This window comes from Terrapene carolina, unplaced genomic scaffold (genome assembly GCF_002925995.2).
Source record: "Terrapene carolina triunguis isolate 2854851 unplaced genomic scaffold, T_m_triunguis-2.0 Scaffold95, whole genome shotgun sequence".
NCBI classification, from domain to species: Eukaryota; Metazoa; Chordata; order Testudines; family Emydidae; genus Terrapene; species Terrapene triunguis.
In genome coordinates, this window is record NW_020664446.1 from 48,142,451 (window position 1) to 48,162,156 (window position 19,706).

Consider the following 19,706-nt stretch of genomic DNA (forward strand, 5'->3'; position numbering starts at 1 on the left):
TAATGTGTATATTGAAAAATCCAGTCCAGGCTAGATAACTATTGTACTATTGGAGGCTGGCATGTTTGAAATAAGACAACAGTCATGCCCTTCCATTCTCAGATGGTCTATTTGTTGAGCTATCATTAGCAGATAGACGCTTGAGTAGTGTGCATGGCGAAGTGCACTGTTTTACATTCTTTTAACCTTTCATCTAACAGTGCATCTTGTAGGAGGATGGTTATCACCATCAGTAGGAGTCAGAAGCAGCAGGAAATGGCACAGTTCATCATCATGCTTCTACTTCAAGAGGGTGCTTTGAATTGCTGCTTAGTAATCCAACAGCCTACAACAGCACTGATCTTTAATATGCCTCATTATTGTAATCTTTGGCATTTTGGGACAGGATATTACTCAGGAGTTGTGTACCTGAAATCAGGTGGATTAGAAAGAGAGCAGTGGAGACTTCTGTAGCTCTCTTTTTCCTCCCACTGGAAATGAGACTAACAGCTAAAAAGAGTCTGTGTTTATGACAAACTATATGATGAAGAGACAGTAACACACACAAACCCAGGTTTGTTATATATGCATTAAACCTTAAAGTCCTTCAAATGATGAAACCCTAACATGTTCTCAGCATTGAGGAAGAAGCAATTTGTGAAAATTTGTCTTGTAATCCCTGCCAAATTCTGAATTCTATAAACATTCCAGACATGAATTATTTGAAATTGGACCAAAGCAAAACTCACTGGCACAGGTCACTGAAAATTCATATACTATTATTCAGTCTGAAGTTCGTAGTGAAAAGAAAGAGCCAGGGACAGACCACCAGCATACCACAGCTTGACAGCATCTCAACTGTAGGTTTCATATGGTCACAAACTACCCTTTTCTAAAGGGCCAAGGCAGACTGGGTTCTCATTGTGCACCCTACAATCACACCATTACGTATATAAGAACCAAGATAAGTAAACTGCCCTAATTCAAACATTTTAGGAGAGTGGGCCAAAACAATGGGTCGCAGAGCACATATTCCTCATCATTAGAAGGTAGAGAATGTTCATGAAACACAGCTAGGAGCTATTTGCTTATATTTGGCAGGGTTTTTTCTCTTGAATTGTATTCAGTTTCTTCCAATATACTCAGTCATTCCCCTTTCGCCACTCAAATGAGGTCTCCTTATTTTGATGAATACAAGATCCAATCAACTTCAAGGGATGGTAGTGGGTTGTGTTTCTACTTTTACCTTAGTTTCCACTTATTCTATCATTCATTCTTCATTAATAATTTTTGTTTCTCCCCCCCCTTCTTTTTCCTCCTACAGTTGTACTGCAATACAATGGTAATAGCCAGAACCCTGTACTCTGATTCTGCCTTCCATGAATCTTAGTAGAATCTGGAATTCTACCAGATAGCTGGCGAATTACATGTTTGGGCCACAAAATCTGCCATTTTGCAGCATTAAGGCATCCAACATTTTAATCTCTCTGTCATGCCGTGACCTGACTGCAATTTCCCCTCTGCAGCTTTCATCACGAGGGGTGTGTGCATTCCATAAGCAGCACATTAACCTTCCCTGTTGCTCAGACAAGAGGGAGCCAGAAAATGGGACAATGGCTCTCCAGGGTCATTATGGTCACCCTTACCTATCATTGAAGGCACCTACACTGTGTGAGGGTGGAAGGGAATGTGACAGCCAGGGGCTGTGCTGACGAGCCACAACTTCTTGGCAGAGTTCTGTCCCCACTGGACTATGACATATGTAGGCCAGGATTAAAACAATCTGGGGGCCTTAATACAGCACGACACAAGGCCCCCTGTGACACCACCCACATGACCCTGCCCTGCCACCGTAGGCCCACTCTGTTTAGGAGTGAGGGTGGAATTAAGCCACCACCACTCCCAGAGAAGCAGTGGCAGTAGCAGAGGCCCCCCTGCCCTTGGCAACAGTGGGATCTGCAACAAGGGTCCCTGTTCCCTCTCAAAGAGGCAGGTGTTGGCAGCAGGATACCTTCCCCCTCCACCTTTTCCCCATCCCCAGTGCTCACCTCAGCAGCTGGGTGTATCTGTTCCCAAACAGATGGATGTGAAAGGGGATGTGTTTAGCAATTGGACATTCTTTTGGTCACAATAGGAAAACAATGACATTGCAACAGGATTGGATAAAAAAAGAAGCAAAATAAGCAAAAAAAGAGCAGCCACACTATTGGCTGTAATGGGCAAAGGCTGCCATATACGTCAGCAGCATCTGGATAGGAGAGCCGCAGACCAGATAGACCCACGTAAAATCCTAGAAGTTCTCCAAAAGCATTTGCAACCCTGACAAAATTGTCATATACAAAGCTATTGTTACAACAAGTGTAATCAAGAATCTGGAGACGCAATGATCAGTATAATGCCAAACTGTACAAAATGACTGACTCATACCATTACAAATCTTAAAAGATTAATTAATTTGTGATAGATTAGTACTAGGAATGAAAGACGCAGAAGCTTGAAGGAGAATATTCAGAGAGCCCAAGTTAACTCTACCCAGAATTATGGACATGTGAGCAAGCTCCCATGCAAAGGCATACAGAATTTTCCAAGCAGCACTGGGAAAGCATGGAAACGCAAGGAAAAGCACACCAAAATTTGTGTTAAAGCGAATGCCCAAATACAGAGCAAAGGATATAAACAAAAGGCAAAGAAGAACTCTGAGTATGCTGGAGAAAAACATGGAATGGAAAATGTCCCTCCTATTGGGTCATCTGTAATAACTGTGGCTAGAGAAATCATTATTCCAAAGCTTTCAAACAAGAAAAACAAAGAAAAAAATGCACCACATTGAGGAAGCATGCAGTGACTCAGAGGATGAAAATTTGCACATAAATTATATTAATATAGTGCAAAACAGCAAAAATGAACAGTTTCCAAAGCTCAGAGTAGCACTGGATGCAAAAATAAGGCAGCAACACACACAAAAACAGGAAATTGAATACCAAATAGACAATTGTGGATTGGTGAATGTGCTAGGCTAAAGACTTCCTCAGCATTATGCAAGAGAAGAAAGTGAAGTTGCAATCAAGCAAAGGCTAATTACAATTATATAGTGACACAGATCCAAGCAACGTAAGCAAAGCAATAAAAACCGCTCACTACCAAATACCTCCAGCTGAAGAAATGGTACCTGACTTGACAAAAGCAAAAAATATCTTCAGCACTTGATACCAAAGACACATATTGTTGAGTGCTACTGGATAAGGAAAGCAGCAACCTCTTCACATTTTGGACATCAGCTGGTAGGAACAGATGACAGAGAAGGCCATTTGGATTCAAACCTGCAGTGGAAAAATATTTATGCCACCGGTAAGATATACACCTCTACCTCGATATAACGCTGTCCTCAGGAGCCAAAAAATCTTACCGCGTTATAGGTGAAACCGTGTTATATTGAACTTGCTTTGATCCACCAGAGTGCGCAGCCCCGCCCCCCCCGGAGCACTGCTTTACTCCATTATCTCCGAATTCGTGTTATATCGGGTCACGTTATATCGGGGTAGAGGTGTACTAACAAGACTTAGAGGAGCAGCAGATCATGCCCACAATTTCATCTGTCTGCTAGGAAGAGCCAGGAAAGTAAATCTAAAATTGAACAAAAACAAGATGACGTGCAGATCTTAGAGGCAACTACTGTGTAAAGATACAGCATGGACATGATGCAGCATAGACAGCCCCCTCTGCTGAGGTGGCCCAAGACCATCCCTGACAGGTGTTTGTCTAACCTGTTCTTAAAAACCTCTAATAATGGGGATTCCACAACCTCCCTTGGAAGCCTATACCATGCTTGATCCTTTGTAGTTAGAAAGATTTTCCTACTATCTAACCTGAATCTCCCTTGCTGCAGATTAAGCTGTTTTACTTTTTGTCCTGCCTTCACATGGAAAACAACTGATCACTGTCTTCTTTATAACAGCCCTTAACATATTTGAAGGCTGTAATCAGGTCCCCCCTCAGTTTTCTTTTCTCAAGAGTAAACATGCCCAGTTTTTTTTAAACTCTACTTATAGGTCAGATTTTCGAAACCTTTTATTATTTTTGTTGTTCGTCTGTGGACTCTCTCCAATTTGTTCATTTCTTTCTTAGAGTGGTGCCCAGAACTGACACAGTACTCCAGCTGAGGCCTCCTCAGTGCCGAATATAGTGGGACAATTACCTCCCATATCTTACTTACAACACTCCTGTTAATATACCCCAGAATTATATTAGCCTTTTTTTGCAATTGCATCACACTGTTGATTCATATTCAATTTGTGACTATTGAGACTTCTGAGAACTAGATGAACTGTCAGATACTACTGCAGTGACCATCACAGACAACTCAATGAAGTACTTCAGCAGACACGGTATCCCAAATTGTGCAGGTTCAGATCGTGGACGCCAGTGCACATTCAGTGAGTTTGTGCAACTTACTTGGCAAAGGGAATTCAGTCATATCATATAATTACTGTACCACAGCCAGTGAAATGGCAACACTGAATCGGCGATTAAAATTGGTAAGACTATTAAAGCTGCAAAGAGCAAAGAAAATATATGGCAAGCCATTTTTGAATGAAGAAGCACTCCCATAAAAGGCATTAAGAGCAACCCAGTTACAACAGTTTGTCAAGACACTTGTGTACCTTGGTGCTGGTAGCCCAGCATTATTACCACTTGAGTAACAGGCAGAAAGAAAGAAAGCAATGCAAAGGCCAAAGCCTATTACGACCAACAAGGTGAGACCTCCCAGATCTACAACTGGGAGACTTTGTTAGGGTCAAATTATTGCCTCAGGATAAATCAAGCACTTGGAAGCAAGCTACATGTGTTGACCAGTGGATGGGCATATATTTCACCAAGCCCCTAGACACATACACCTACTAGGAACACAATACTTTGTACAACACTAAGGCATGAAAGAACAAACCTTCAAATCCAGAAAATATTTTAATTGACAAACAGGTTGTTAGTTAACACCAACTTTTTTTTAAAGTCATATGTATAATGATACAGATTTTACAGTGGATATAATAGAATGCTAAGCAAGTTATGATATTCATGTTTAATTTTGCTATTTCAAATCAATGTGACAAAAGAGATGTTATGATAAATAGCTTCCCAATAGGGGCTGTTACGGTCTGATTATGCATAGGCATCATGTCTAGGAACTTAGAGAACTTTACTTTCTGGAAGTGCTCGATGAAAGTGGACTATATGTGCAGGAAAGAATAAAGCCTGAATATTGCACTCTCTTGGGTCTCTGTTTATGCTTGCACACAGAACGCTAATGGTGATTTGAACAGCATGCTCTCTGCCAAGTTGTCCATAAGCAGAGAAGATGAAAGCCTGGCCAATCCAGGCAGGAGGCACCGCTGAAGGGGGGTAGGTGGGAGGGCACAGTACCATCTCCATGGCATTGTCCCCAGTCATCTGTAGATTGAGAGGGGTTGGGCTGGGCACAGCCACTCTTTGCAGCCGTGTTTCTCCAGTCAGCCCAGCAAGGATCCCCACCCAATTTAAAGCTGCTTGGTGCATGATTCAACTTGAATTTAATCAACCTGTTGATTTGTGTCAGGTCAGAAGTTTGCACTTCAGCAATAAAAAGACCATCTCTTGCTGGGCTTTCTCAAATATATAGCTGTTTGTGGCCAGGGAGGGACTGATATCGGGACATGATGCTGCTGAAATTTGGGGATGATGATGTAATGGTAGACTCCTAGAGGAGAGTTTGAGCCTCCATGCTGCCTTTGGATGACTCCAGATAATAGTTTGTTTCCAGTAATCCCTGTATTAAAGGGCACTCTCCATAGTCAATGAAGGAGTCCTGTTTCTTGCCAGACACTCCTCTTCTTTCGCCTGTTGATTTCCTCTAGTCCTCTTTCTCTTCACTTGAGACACCCAACACAAGTGAACAGCAGTCTCTAAATGAAAGCCACCTTTACTGATAGTTTCTTTAGCTGCTTTTTTCCCCCTGAGTAAATGGTATGAATGCATTATTGCCAGAATACCAAAGCCTGCATGGTTTGTCTTGTGGAGGTGTTTTTTGAGCTACCAATAAAGCTCTACCTCAGGAATTGGGGGTGAGTTTGGACACTAATTCAAGGATTGTGTGTTCCCAGGGTAGTGACTCAATCACACACGAAAAGTGAAACTGGGCTACAAAATGACAGAATGAATCTCTGGATATTTTCTTATGAACTTAGAGAGAAAGAGAAAATGACTGTTTTCATCCATCACTATGTTTAAACCATAAAAATGAGTTGTGATGTCAGTCTTTTCTGCATCACAGATGTTTTCAATAAGTATGCAGTTCAGAACATACAGTAAAGATGAATGAATCATTATTATGTGTAAGTAAACGTTGTGGCTCATTTGTCAGATCAAGCTGAATTGCATTGTGTCTTTTCGGATTATAAATGGTTCACATTAAAGCACCAGCATTTCAAGAAGGCTGGGAAAATATCTTAGCTGCTTGTAAATGCTCTAGTGCAGAACCTTTGCCCAGTCTCCTTCCTTCTGAGCTTTGTAAATAGAAGCTTAGGTAAAAGCACTATTATTTCCAGTCCAAGATTCTGTTGTGTGAGAGGCTGCCAAATCTTTTCCTATCAAGGAAGTCCGAGTAGCTATCACATCTATGACAAGGCTCTCAAGTGATATATAGACTTATTCCTCTATTTATTTTTAAGTTGCCCTTAAACACATTTTCTTTTGAGCAATGCTTCAACCAAAAAGACAGGAAAGTGGGTTTTTTTCTTTAAACAAGTGAACATTTCTAAAGGTGACACTATGCTTCAATGTTTTTTGGCACACAGAATCCATCTTAATGTGAAGTACATGACAAAAAGTGCCAGGCTTTCTATAAAGATCTTAACTAGAATGACTGAGCCCCAGTACCACACTGTAAATTAACCATTGTCCTTTGTCAGCATCAACTGTGCCCCATCGTGTCAAATAACCACAGTTAGCATTCAGTGTATGAACATGGCTCCATTCATTTCATCCAGCAGTGAATAATTCATATATCAAGTTTTACCCTGGGCAAAATACACTGACATCAAGAGTCATTAAACTGTAGTCATTCATTGAACAAAACAGCTATTGATGCTCTAATGTGAACCATTAAATCTTGCCAGTTAAATTTAAGAATGAATCAACTCAATTCATTTGACATCTAAGATCACAATAACATTGTTGCACACTCAGTTTTCAAACTGTTTGTACCTGAAAACTGAAATGCGGTACAAAGTGGGTTTTAATCTGTCCATAATGGGAAAATTTCAACACAGAAGATAATTCTTAAGTCATAATATAATGTTTCAAGTTACTGAGAGCTTTTTAAATTAAGTATAATTCCCTGTTAACGTTAAATGTTAAAGTAACTATTGTCACCATTCAACACAGTGGGAAGGCATCAGCACTCCCAATGCTCTGTCCCAGCATGCATTGAGCCCAGTTTATAACCTGTGGATCAGTGATTCTCAAACTGAGGTCCAAAGAGCACTTGCTGGTGATCCATGGAGCTGGCTCTCCTCTTCCTTCTCTTGTTCAAGTTAATTCTACAAGCCTCCAGGTTCACCAGTATGAAGGAGAACTTAGACGTCTGTTAAAACATCTAGGAATGGGGAGGTGGAACCAACCTAGGTGCTTCTGTTAGGGGTTACAGCTGCACAGGAGGAAGACAGGAAGCAGAAGCTGTGCTCATGGTCTATAGCTACTAGGCACTGTTGAGGGAAAGGCCAGGAGCTCTCCAGTACTAAGGACTATCCAGGGGAGAAGTGAACCAGGCAGCCTATTCAAGTAAGAAGGGGAGCAGAGGGTTTAGGTGGGTGGGCAGCATAACCAGGGAATCATAGGAGAAGGAAGCCAGTCAGGTGGGTATACGTTCCCTAGGAGGGGGAACCTTTGTCAATACATGCAGTGGAAGAGGAAGGCTATCCACAGTGCCACTGACAAAAAATGTATCTTTAAATGTAAATAAATCACAACATCTCAACAACCAAGATGTATGTCTGCCTAAATAGAAAAACCATGCCATCTCACTGTAACCCAGGTGCTTCTTGGTGTATGTGCTGTATCCACACTAGTCAGTCAGTCCATCACTGAGGTTGTCAGGGCTAATAAATTTGTTAGTCTCTAAGGTGCCACAAGTACTCCTGTTCTTTTTGCGGATACAGACTAACACGGCTGCTACTCTGAAACCTATCAGGAGATACACTGGCTTATACCAGCTGAGATCAGGCTCGGTAAGCCCTGCAAGGCAGAGGTTTGTCTTGTCTGTGTTTCTGTGAAGCAGGCAAAGTAGTACACTCGTGCTACTCAATCATAAAGACTAATAATGCTGATCACATGGCAGAGAAGCACGTGCAGGGGAGATACAGAACACAGAGGAGGAGATTAAATGGAGAGTAACATTACAATCAGGCTAACTTTCTTTGCAAAGGACAAAACAGTATCTATTTGCTAATACTGATTTTTTTTCTTTTGATGTGGTTGCGATTCATGAGACCCTCAGCCACAATGTAGTTTGAGAACCCCTGTTACAGATGTGGTCTGTTTTTAGGTTGCTCTAAAGGCCTGGTCAGAGTCTGGAGGGGCTCTTTTGTGGAAACGATGTATTTCTTTTTAATGTTATTTCTAATTAGAAGTTTTTAAAAGGATGGTAAATCAAAAGGGGAGTTTGACTTATTAAATGACAAATGAGCCATTAAATGGATGGTGCTGGTACAGCATAGCCTAATTGCTGGATGGATATTGCATTTAAATCACTGCATATTTGGATATGATTGTCTTAAAAATAATGGACCAAAAAAAAGTGAAATGTGAGTGGTGCCTAATTAGGAAAGATTAACAATTTATTCCTTTTTTTCTGACTGAATGGAGACTATAACACTTTAACTCACAGCACTTGATACCATTCCCCTTTTTGCTTGGGATGTTAACCTGTTGCTTTCTGGAATTGGCTATTTCATTGGTGACATGCATTTTGAATTGATGAATAGAAAAACAGCCCTAAAGTGTGATAAGCATTTGAGATCTACTATAGAGTAAATGTACAAGCATCCATCAGTAGCGAGAGATTAACTTGGAACATTTACAGGCTGTTAACCTCTTTCTGGTTCTGAAATATTCTATATGGCCTTTTGCATATCCTGAGTACCCTACACTGAAATTAGTATTAAACAGCAGTGACTACTGTATTGCAGTATGTCCGTTGTATATTCTGTTTATTTACTTAATTTGCTTCCTAGACGTGTTTTAGTTGTTTTGTATGGAAAATAATGATACTTTTTTCGTATAATCTTTTCATTATGTGATTTACCACGCTCCAGCTGTATGTCAGAGTGTAGCCATGTGTTTTTCAGGTTTGATGAATACCATGCTGCCAACACCCATCCTGCCATGTGAAAGTTCCATGAATAAATAAAATACTTTTGGTTCTCGATTTGGCATATTAGGTTGACTGATGTGTTCATTGAGCTGAAAATCATTGTTATGAGGTTACTGGCTTAAAGAATAGCGTGCAGTTTGATTTGTACAGACTCTAGATTTTGTTAGCTACTTAAAAAGAGTGTCATTGTTCACGTGACCTGAAATAACCTATCTTAAAAGTATAATTTACATGTCCCCTAGACAATGAAAAATAGATCATCTTCCAAAACAAGTGCCACAAGCTTTAAAATCGCGGCTCCTAATCTGTGTAACCTAACACCAACAAATCCAGGTTGCTGGTTTTATTGTGATTAAGGATGCATATGCTCACTGATTTCATCATTGCTTGCTCTTGCTGCCTGCTCCTTATTTGTGACCAAGCTGGATGTAAAAGGGTCATGGAGAAGGGTGGGAGTGATTAATGGGGACAGAACTGCAGGGTCAGAGGAGGGAACCTCAAAAAGTACTGTTGGATGTTAAAAGCCAGCTGATGTAAATTGACATAGTGCCATTGACTGCAGTAGAATTTTGTGAATTTGCACCAGCTGAGAATCTGCCCAGTAACTTTTGGATAATTAGCTGACCCTTTTGGAAGGTTGCCTCTCATTAGCAGAAAAGTACATTGAGCTCAACTTTAGTGGTATGCCCTGTAGTGCCTCAATGCCAAATTTATAAGCAGCTCCATTCAGGGTAGGCATGTAAATGTAGCTAAGTAAAAACAAATATTTCCACATAGGAAGAAATTTTCATTTTGGTTTTGATTGTGTTTTTTTTTAAGTTGTATATCTACGGAGAGTGTGATTATCTAATGGGCATAGTTAATTTATGGCACCATTGTTTATTATGGATTACAATCTGCTTTCAGAACTGCATGCACCGCTCTCACTAAAAGCAAAAGGAACTGTGTATCTAAGGGCAGAACTTTCCCTGTATGTATTGGATTTCTCAGGAGAAGTGAGAGAACTATATATATATATATATATATATATATATATACCATGAAATCGCCAGAGAAAGCATTAAATGCCCTTTTACTTATAGAGAAGGATATACAGTAAGGAAGTAGCCCCAACAATGCTAAATTGACATGGCTCCCTACTTATTTGCTCTAACCCAATTGGTGGCACTTGAATTTGCCAAATCATTTTAGTTTACAATGTACTACTATTACTATACCTCTGAAACGAGGTGCAAGATAAAGATTGAAGCCAAGATTCCAAAAGTGACTAGAGATTTGGGGGTGGGGGAGTCTCAATTTTTGGGTGCCCAGACTAAGACAGCTTGAAGGGGCCTGATTTTCAGCTTGTTGGTACTTAGCACAAAGTGCTGTCAGTTGGGCATCCAAAAATTGAAAATCTTGGCCTAAAGCTTTCACTGGCATCACTGACTTCTCATTTACTGTAGTTTTGTTTAAACCCTTTCAAACGTCCTCTGTAGCATGAGTTCTGTGTCACATTGTCAATTAAACATTTGATCAGTAACAAAGGAGATGTTTTTCTTTTTGAGGTGAGGAAATACAGCCAATAATATCTATTTATCTTACTGAGTCACCATATTGTGTACAGTTCAAGTATTACCCACTATGAAAAGAAAACAAATTATTTTGTCTCTTTTTCATGATAAAATTAAACATTAATTCTGTAGCATATTTGAGTAAAAATACAACACATTGGTGATAAAAGTGAGGTGGGAGGGCTCTCAGAACAGTATACAAAAAAAAAATCATCAAGCGTTTGGTCTGAGCAGCTAACAGGACAGCCAGATATGCTCAGTTCTACCAAAAAAATAAAAAGGCACATTATTAACTTGTGCTGTACATTAAGGATCCAGTCCTTGGGTCTGGTGGAAATTGATTGCTGCAGGATCTAGGGATCAGTGATAGGAAAAGGTGGCTGTATGCCACCTTAACCCTTCCCCACGGATCCTGTTCTGCTGTAACCCCAGCTGCAGCAGTCCCCACCAGGCTAGCATGGCAAGTGAGGATTGCTGGAACACAGACTCACTCTGGGCGCACACCCTTCTCCCTAACACATCCTGTGCACTGGACACTGCAGGGTTGGTGGTGCCAGGCCCAGCTATGCTAGTTCTGCACCACTCAAGCATTTCCCTTGCACTGAGTTCAGCTTACTACCTGAATCCTCATCTGGTCACTTAGGCCATCTTTAAGTCTGCTTTGCACTGCCAGAGCTCACTAAAGGGAGGCCAGGATCTAGAGCTTCTTATATACACCCCTACCATTTGCATAACACACACAGATGGGACATGTTGCTTATTCCAGAGACCCTATGGTCTAAGACAAGACAGAGGACAACTGTTCATGAGACTGAGAGTCCGGCAGTTGCTAATGATGAGAAGGAGAGGAGGGATTTCTGGCAGAGGTCAGTTTTAGAATGAATTTGAAGGGGAAAAAATCCATAATCTCCTATACTTCATCCAAGAGTATTCAGTGCGTCAGGTGAAGTGATGCAGAAGCTGAGGGACTGTTCAGAGCAGTGGTAACCTCTAGGAACTGAGATAGGAGAATGACCTTCAAAGAAGCAAAGTGTGGGTTTTTCCCCCCTGCACAGTCAAATATGGTTACTTTTCCCTCCATTTGTTTTTACTTTAATAAAAAAGACAGTTTCAGGATCAATTTCTTAGTTTCGTATAGAAGTCAGCTCTTTAATCTAGCAGAAAAAGATAACTAGATCCAGTGAAGCTAGACAAATTCACACTAGAAATAAAGAGCAATTTTTTAACAGTTAAGCATTGGAATAACTTAGCTAGGAATGTGCTAGATTCTCCCTTACTTGAAATCTTTAAATCAAGCCTGGATATCTTTGTAAAAGACATGCTATAGCTTAAACAGAGGTTAAGCAACTAGTCTGAATTCCCAGAGCCAGGATTAGATCTCAAGAGTTCCTGGCTCCCAGTCCCATGCTGACTAGACAATACCAGTCCTGCTTCACACCCATTCATTTAACAGTGGAGAATTTAATGAAGCACTACAATAATCTAAAGCGTTCTTTGCATTTCATTAATATTGCCAACATTTATTTTAATACAGTTAAATCAGGGTAGCATTTAATTTAATTTTAATAAGATAGTTATTATCTTAACTAAATATCAATTGATTAATAAAGAAAACTACACTGTGAAACAAAGATGTAAGAAATAAATCTTGTTGCCATGCAATTAATGTAAAATTACATAAATAATAGATGTCTAATTAGATCCTGTATAACAAAGAGTTCTATGTATTTATTGATATTCGTCTGGATGGCTGTTGCCTATTTATGTTAGATATTACATTGAGATAGGCCTGAACCAAACACCCTGGGTCTGATTCACTTAACATATGCACTTAAGGGAAACTAAGAGCTGCATTTTTACATGTACAACAACTTAACTCTTTCATTCCCAGGACCGATATAACATGAAGAACTTTACATTGTCATTTTCACAACACAATCCATCACTAAGCACTAACTCCGCATTTATCGTAAACTCTGGAGTCCTCTTGCAAAGTGAACTAGTTTACCTCAGATTGAAATAATTCGGCCTATTGTTCATGAGGATGCAGTGGCTCCGCACCACTTTTTGCAGCTATCCCACAGTGCTTTGCAAGTTGATTGTTACTGACCTATTCATTTACTTGTGTGCCCTCCCTGGCGCTGGTGTCAAATTCCCAGGACAATACCTGCCCCCATAAATGCTGGTGCAGAGCCAGATTTTGCCCATTTGCTCCTGGATCCCAGTTTGATTCTTGTGATACAACCATGATAGCTCTCCAGAAGCCCTACAATATGCCTCGCACACCTCCCTGGAGCCATGCTGAGACCCTGGATCTCATTGCCAGTTGTGGAGAAGTGACAGTTCAAGAAGCTGTTGTGGCCAAGACCTTTTTGTGGACATTGCAAAACAGATGTCCTCAAAGGGTCATGACCAGGAGACTGAGCAGTGCTGGATAAAGAGCAAGCAGCTCAGGAGAAAGTACATTGAAATGAGGGACAAAAGGAGGCAATCCAGCAATGTGAAGCCTGAAACTATCAGAAGCCTGTATTCCAAGAAAGGGGAAAGAATTCATAGGCAGCAGTTGTAGACCAAGGTGGATGAGCAAGCATCTCAGAGAGGTGATTATGAAAAAGCAGAAAGCCTACAAGGAGTGGAAGATGGGAGGGATCAGCAAGGAAAGCTACCTTATTGAGGACAGAACATGTAGGGATAAAGTGAGAGAGGCCAAAAGCCATGTAGAGTTGGACCTTGCAAAGGGAATTAAAACCAATAGTAAAAGGTTCTATAGCCATAGAAATAAGAAGAAAACAAAGAAAGAAGAAGTGGGACCGCTAAACACTGAGGATGGAGTGGAGGTTAAGGATAATCTAGGCATGGCCCAATATCTAAACAAATACTTTGCTTCAGTCTTTAATGAGGCTAATGAGGAGCTTAGGGATAATGGTAGGATGACAAATGGGAGTGAGGTTATGGAGGTAGATATTACCACATCCGAGGTAGAAGCCAGACTCTAACAGCTTAATGGGACTAAATTGGGGGGGCCAGATAATCTTCATCCAAGAATATTAAAGGAACTGGCACATGAAATTGCAAGCCCATTAGCAAGAATTTTTAATGAATCAGTAAACTCAGGGGTTGTACTGTATGACTGGAGAATTGCTAACATAGTTCCTATTTTTAAGAAAGGGGAAAAAAGTGATCCAAGTAACTATAGGCCTGTTAGTTTGATATCTGTAGTATGCAAGGTCTTGGAAAAATTTTTGAAGGAGAAAGTAGTTAAGGACATTGAGGTCAATGGTAATTGGGACAAAATACAACATGGTTTTACAAAAGGTAGATCATGCCAAACCAACCTGATCTCCTTCTTTGAGAAGGTAACAGATTTTTTAGACAAAGGAAATGCAGTGGATCTAATTTACCTCGATTTCAGTAAGGCATTTGATACGGTTCCACATGGGGAATTATTAGCTAAATTGGAAAAGATGGAGCTCAATATGAAAATTGAAAGGTGGATAAGGAACTGGTTAAAGGGGAGACTACAATGGGTCATACTGAAGATGAACTGTCAGGCTGGAAGGAGGTTATTAGTAGAGTTCCTCAGGGATCGATTTTGGGACCAATCTTATTTAATCTTTTTATTACTGACCTTGGCACAAAAAGTGGGAATGTGCTAATAAAGCTGGGAGGTATTGCTAATACAGAGAAGGACCGGGATATCATACAGGAAGATCTGGATGACCTTGTAAACTGGAGTAATAGTAATAGGATGAAATTTAATAGTGAAAAGTGCAAGGTCATGCATTTAGGGATTAATAACAAGAATTTTGGTTATAAATTGGGGACACATCAGTTGGAAGTAACAGAGGAGGAGAAGGACCTCGGAGTATTGGTTGATCACAGGATGACTATGAGCCGCCAATGTGATATGGCCGTTAAAAAAGCTAATGCGGTCTTGGGATGCATCAGGCGAGGTGTTTCCAGTAAAGATAAGGAGGTGTTAGTACCGTTATACAAGGCACTGGTGAGACCTCATTTGGAATATTGTGTGCAGTTCTGGCCTCCCATGTTTAAGAAGGATGAATTCAAACTGGAACAGGTACAGAGAAGGGTTACTAGGATGATCCGAGGAATGGAAAACCTGTCTTATGAAAGGAGACTCAAAGAGCTTGGCTTGTCTAGCCTAACCAAAAGAGGCTGAGGGGAGATATGATTGCTCTTTATAAATATATCAGAGGGATAAATATCAGGGAGGGAGAGGAATTATTTAAGCTTAATACCAATGTGGACACAAGAACAAATGGATGTCAACTGGACATTAGGAAGTTTAGACTTGAAATTAGACAAAGGTTTCTAACCATTAGAGGAGCAAAGTTCTGGAACAGCCTTCCAAGGGGAGTATTGGGGGCAAAAGAAATATCTGGCTTCAAGACTAAGCTTGATAAGTTTATGGAGGGGATGGTATGATGGGATAGCCTAATTTTGGCAATTAATTAATCTTTGATTATTAGCAGGTAAATATGCCCAATGGTCTGTGATGGGATGTTAGATGGGGTGGGATCTGAGTTACTACAGAGAATTCTTTCCTTGGTGCTGGCTGGTGAGTCTTGCTCACATGCTCAGGGTTTAACTGATCGCCATATTTGGGGTCGGGAAGGAATTTTCCTCCAGGGCAGATTGGCAGAGGCCCTGGAGGTTTTTCGCCTTCCTCTGCAGCGTGGGGCACGGGTCACTTGCTGGAGGATTCTCTGCACCTTGAGGTCTTTAAACCATGATTTGAGGACTTCAATAACTCAGACATAGGTTAGGGGTTTGTTACAGGAGTGGGTGGGTGAGATTCTGTGGCCTGCATTGTGCAGGAGGTCAGACTAGATGACCATAATGGTCCCTTCTGACCTTAAAGTCTATGAGTCTATGTGAACTGTCTGTTTTATGATGAACTGGACAGGATTCTACACAACTATCTTACAACCTATCCCAGACACTGTTAGACATCTACTGTCCACAGTCTCCCACCCACCGAGGATGACCAGCTAGACCCATCAGAGGATGAGCAGGAAGATGCAAGAGAGAAACTATCCCCTGAGAACCAGGATATTTCTGGGACTCAAGATTCTGACACCAGCCAACTGAAAAGCCAGCCCCAGTCCTGCCCTGCTACAACAGACCCCAATTCCTGCCCTGCATCAGCTGAGCATCAGTCCCAGCCAGAAACACAAACTGGGCCCAAAGAGGCAGTTCCCTGGAGGGAACTTCAGCAAATAAGTACCTATGTTTACAATGTATTAATTATCATTATGCTATATTGCCATCCTGGTTTCAGTTCTGGATGCCCCTTGGCCACAGCCATTGTAGACGGCCTCCCTGACCCATTTTCTATGGCATCCACCAGCATGGTGAAGCCAAAGTCTGTACCCCCTTCTCCTCTCCCCTCCCTCCCCCACCCCCCCAGCAGATTCAAACAACAAAAGCATTCATTTGTGCAAAATGCAACATTTTGAGACAGCGGTTACAGAACAAGAAGTTTGATTAGTGTTCATAGTTTGGATGAGATATAAATGAACACTGCATGGCTGGTAAAGGTACACAGAGTACTGCTCCCACCGAGGTACAAATTGTCATGACCGACAGGGCCTCAAACCCAGGTCCACAGGAGCAACCACACTTTAACCCTCCATTTGGCAGCTTGCTGACACAGGACCCATTAAGCCCAGGCCCAATTTGATATTCTGCCCCGACATCACATAGACAGAGTCCCAGAGCAGCCGATTGGCCTGCTGGTCCTACTTAAGCCAGGAACAGGAACTGAACAACTGGGATCCACCCTGCTCTGGATTGTGAACCTTGTGCCTCCTGCTCCTCCAGCGTGACTTCCTGGCCTCCTGACCTGACCAGGCTCCTGACTTGTTGTTCTGATCTCTGGTTTGTCTCCTGCCTCTGACCCCCTGGTATCCTGACCCAGCTGATGCTGGACTCTGGTTCTGACCACTACCGTCTGGCTGCCCACAACCCAGTCTTGATACAAATGCCCTGTATCATGCATTGTAGCTGACGATCATTACAGGACCCCATCTGTTTTTCTCTGCACTTTCTTCCATGTCTGCAGGGAAGATATAGCAGAACTTATGGCTGAGAAATTGCTCTATTTCATTTCACACATTGTAGCGAGTAGCCGCACACCCAAGCCCCCCAGCATAGCTTGCAAATCCCCTTGTACTCCTGCAGCACTTCTAGAAGGGGACCATCCTGGTGAATAACTTCATGGTGCATCTCACTGGTCTGACCTTTGCCTTTATGAATTCTCTGCTCCTAGTCACCTACATCAACACAACGCCATGGAGAGTCACAGCAGTCTAAAAGGGATGTAGAGGGGATTACCCACTCCAGCGCTCCCTCATAGCCCTCTGAACTCCTCCAGCACTAGAAGCTCCTCCAGCGCACAAGCAAAACTGCAAAAACAAAATGGGAACATAATTCTACCCCACCAACTGACCAAACATCTTTCCAGCATATACAACAGACAGAAATCCCAATGCAGTGAGCACCATCCCTGCACGCAGACCTCTCACCACCTCTGAGATTCCCCCAAGACTGGGAAGAGTCTTAGAGGTAAAGTCACATATACATATTGAAAACATACTATCATAGTCTGTCTGGGCTATGAACAACAAGGGACTGTTTTCCCCCCCCCATACTCCCACAGCATCTGCAACAGCCAGACTCTCATGGACAAGGCCTCAATGTACTGCTGGGGTGGCAAACCTAAGAGGGCAAAAAAGGAACCCTCAGTATAAAATATTTGTAGAGGTCATCGCAGAATCCAAGAGGAAAACCAGACTGGATGAGAACCGAGAGGGAGAAAGAAATGCAGCTCTACCAGGAGATTGTGGCAGTGACTGAGGACAGTATAGCAGTGGCCGGTACCACATCCCAATGGCCCAGTAGAGCATGGTAAAAGTCAGGGACCTGCAGAGGCAACTCACGTTCGCTCTCCTGAGCTACAGTGCTCTCCTCCAAAACATGCTCCTGCTAGACCAGCAGTCCCGTAATTTGGAACCCAGCTATGTCCTTCAGTCCCTTGACAACACAGGCTACTGGGACCAGCAGCGACTCTTCCCTGCTTTACCCCTGTAGCAGTGCTACCAGTGGCCATTCCCCTCTTGGAACAAACTTCTGGGCACCAAGAACGCTGACTCCTGGGAGCCCAACTGTGCCCCTGATCATTTTGAGCCATGGCACTTAACCCCAGAGCCCATGTGGACAAGAAGAGGCAGAGGGAAGGCATCGATTCACCTCTGACTTTATGCACCCCCCCACAGCCACCTTGGGTTGCAAGGTTGGTACTGTTTCACTTCCAGTTTTGTTTGTACTGTTGCTTTAGTTAAATGTATTTTCAAATACAAAAATATTTTTCCATGGGTTCAATTCAGACTTTATTTTTGGTTTTGTTGTTGTTCTTTCATAACAAAAACTGTGTACAATCCATCCATTGAGTCATCATTACATTTAACTCCTGAAAATCCTTCAAATAAAACTGAAATAATTCATAGGGTTTTACAAAAGTACATATAGAATGTTGCACTTCCACCACCCATATGCAATGCCCCACTGCTCACAATGTATCTATCCTAATACCCCCATCCATGGGCTAACAGACATATTTGCTGAGGACACAACATGCAGTTATAATGGTCGGCATGTTTTTTTTTTCTGCTGCTTCCACCCTATTCCATAAACAGCAGCATCTTTCTTTCAAATGGCCAAATACCCACTCCACCACCATTCTGCACCTAGTCAGGTGACAATTAAAATGTTCCTTCCTTCTCTCCAAGCTGCCTGTGAATGACTTCTTTAATCAGGGCATCAGAGAATAAGCTGGGTCTCCCAGAATAACCATACCAACCTGCACACCATGAATCTCCACAGTGGTCCTGGGGTAAAACAGTGCTTTAATCTAAATAGAACTGAGTTCCAGAAGATCCTAGCCTTGAGGACCCTGCCAGAGCACCCTGCCTTTATGTCTGTAAACCTGCCACAGTGATCAACCAGTCCATGGAGCATCATGGAATAATACTCCTTTCAGCACCCTTGCTAGAGGAGCTGCTGCTGTAGAATATTCTCCTGCTCCCGCATAATCTGCTTGGTGGTGCGACGGATGAAGTCCAAAGCCAAATTCATCTGGCTTTGAGTGCTGTAATACTGCCTAAGCAGCCTCTGTGTGTTCGCTTGTCATCATCGTGGTGTGGGGCAGACTGACAGAAACTCAAAAATGGCATGAGCCAACCCAGAAAGGAAGTATGGGGCAGAGACAGTGGAAACATGGAATTAAAAAAAAAAATGACCCCACCTAGCAAAATGACCCCACCACAGCAAAAACATCCCAGGATGCCTGCTACTCATCAGTGAAGCAAAGGAACATGGGTTATGCCCGCTGTTCACAGCAAGCTGCCACCATGTTTTCACACAATGAGAATTGAAAATGGAACAGGCATTCGGTCTGCATGCTATTATGTGACTTACGTACTGTGAGTTATATGATGCACATCAAAAAGATTTGGATTAAGCACCCTGTGTAGACACACCCCTAGCAGTCCTATGAGGATTACAGGAAGGACAAATCTTTAGTATATTTTCAGTTGTCTTGTAATGTGATTTAGCAACTGGAAGTGAGAAGGAGAATTACCAGCGCATGACCAGCTAACTCTCTGCAGACTACCAATGATTAGGGACCACAGGATACAATACTCTGTGTTAGATAAATGATTTACTGAAAATTAGCAAGTCAAGCT